Consider the following 2,796-nt stretch of genomic DNA (forward strand, 5'->3'; position numbering starts at 1 on the left):
CAGGGTGGACCCACCACAGCACCAGGCCAACTCCTGCAGCTCTCAGTGGTGCCCTGCAGGTTCCTACAAACACAAGCCCCCCACCTACCCTGACGCTTGTTGACCTCAGCAGCTGCTGGCAGTTCCACTAGCCCCAAATGGTGTCCTTGGCACCAAGCCCCCAGCAAGCTCCAGGGAACCCAGACCTCAGCTCATACCAGTGCTTGCCTACTCTAGTGGCCTCAGGCAGCTCACACAGCCCCAGGCAGCTTTCACTGCAGGACTTATGGTGGGATCCCACAAACTGAGGCTCTGCTCACCTCCTTATTTGCTAACTTCAGCACCCCCAGGAAGATCCTTTGGCACCAGGCTTCCCGAGGGCTCCCAGAAGCACAGCCTCCAATCTCACCTTAGTGCCTACTGGATCTGGTGGCCCCAAATGGTGTTCTTGGCACAAAGTTCTTGGTGAGCTCTCATGAAGCCAGTCCTAGGATCACTTTGGCACTTGACTATTTCAGTTTTCCAAAGTAGTTCCCATGACAAGGCTTCTAGCAGGTTAACACAAGCCCAGGCCTCTGGCTGACCCTGGTGCTTGCCTACTTCAACAGCCACAGGCACCTTGCATGACTCCAGGTGGCTTACAGTGCAGGACTAAAATCAGGCTCTTGGTAACCCAGGCCCCTGTTGCACCCAGGTGCCTGACAGATCTGGTGGTCCTTGGTGGCTCCTGTGACACCCAGGTTCCCAATGGACTCCCAGAAACCCAAGTCCCCAGATCACCCTAGAACCTTATTTAGTGGCCCAAGATATGGCTTTGGCACCAGGAACCAGGTGGAATGCTGTGAATCCATGCCCCCATCTCACCCTAGCACCTGCCAGCTCAGGTAAGCTCAGGTGGCTCCTGCTTCACCAGGTGGTCTCTTTGGCACCTGGATCCCAGTAGGACCCCACAAATCTAGGCTCCCAGATCATCCTGACACCTGTTGACTCCACTGTATTCTATATAGTACCAGGCTTCCAGCAGGACATCCATGAAGCCAAGCCTTCAACTCACACTAGTGCCTGTCAGCTTCAGCAGCCCCAGGCAGCTCCCTGATTCCAGATGAGTTCCTCAGCTTCAGGTTCTCAGAAAGCACCTGCAAACTCAAGCTTCTGGCCCATGAGGGACTTGGCCAGCTCGAGCATTCCCAGGTGATCAGTGGCTACGAGTGATTCTGCACTCCCATCAGCTTCCTCAGTTCCAGGCTCCTAGAGCTCTTCCATTAACAGAGGTCCCCGCTCAACTCTGTTGCTTGCTGGTTTCCATGATCCTAGGTAACTCCAGTTGCCCAGGACTCTGGCCCACTGTGGCATCTGCTGAATACTCTTACAAAAGGTTCCCTATAGCTTCCCATGAACACAGGCTACCAACTTACACCAGCACCAGCAGGTTCCTGTCGCCTTGGACAGCTCCTGTGGCAACAGGCTTCCAACAAGCTCCAGCAAGTTCCCAGAATATTTCAGCACTGGCTAACTCTTGCTGCCCTGGATTACTCCTGCGGCTTCAGGCTCCCAAGCAATGGTTGCAACCCAGGCTCTGGGGGGCACCTGTAAACCTAGAGGCTTAACAAGGCTCAGTACCAAAATGACAACCCTATCCCAGGCTTTCAACCAACCCAAACACCAATGAACCCAAGGTTTCCAGCAAGGAGGATGGAACAATGCCAAACTCATTTAATGAGGCCAGAATTATCCTGATACAAAAAAAAAAAAAAAAAACAAGTGAGAACACAAAGAATAAAAAGGTTGCCTCCCTCTCTGATTTTAGGTGAGTTTCCCTCCCTTCCCCTATGTTCATCTGTTGTGTTTCTTAAATTCCACATATGAGTGAAATCATATATTTATCTGTCCCTGTCTGACTTATTTCACTTATCATAATACATTCTAATTCCATCATGTTGCTGCAAATGGCAAGATTTCATTCTTTTTGATAACTGAGTAATATTCATATATATATATATACACATATATATGTATATGCCACATCTTCTTTATTCATCATTCAATGGACATTTGAGCTCTTTCCATAATTTGGTTATTATTGATAGTGCTGCTACAAACTTTGGGGTGCATTTGCCCCTTTGAATCACCATTTTTCTATCCTTTGGATAAATGCATAGTAGTGCAATTGCTGGGTCGTAGGTAGCTCTGTTTTTAATTTTTTGAGGAACTCCCATACTATTTTCCAGAGTGGCTGCACCAGTTTCCATTCTCACCAGGAGTGCAAAATGGTTCTCTTTTCTCCACATTATCACCTACATCTGTTGTCTCTTAAGTTGTTAATTTTAGCCATTGTGTCAGGTGTGAGGTAGTATCTCATTGGGGTTTTGATTTGTATTTCCTTCATGATGAGTGATGTTGAGCATCTTTTTATGCGTCTCTTAGCCATCTGAATATCTTCTTTGAAAAACTGTTCACGTTTTTGCCTATTTCTTCACTGAATTATTTGTTTTGGGGGTGTTGAGTTTGATAACTTCTTTATAACATATATTTTGGATCTTTATCTTATAGATTCCGGATACTAACTATTTAATATGTCATTTGCAAATATCTTCTCCCATTCTGTCACTTGCCTTTTAGTTTTGTTGATTGTTTCCTTTGCTGTGCAGAACCATTTTATTCTGATGAAGTCCCAACAGTTCATTTTCACTTTTGTTTCCCTTGCTTCAGGAGACATGTCTAATAAGAAGTTGCTGTGGCTGAGATCAAAAAGTTGTTCCCTGTTGTCTCCTCTAGGATTTTGATGGTTTCCTGTCTTACATTTATGTCTTTCATCCA

Source organism: Acinonyx jubatus, chromosome X (assembly GCF_027475565.1).
Source record: "Acinonyx jubatus isolate Ajub_Pintada_27869175 chromosome X, VMU_Ajub_asm_v1.0, whole genome shotgun sequence".
Lineage (NCBI taxonomy): Eukaryota > Metazoa > Chordata > Mammalia > Carnivora > Felidae > Acinonyx > Acinonyx jubatus.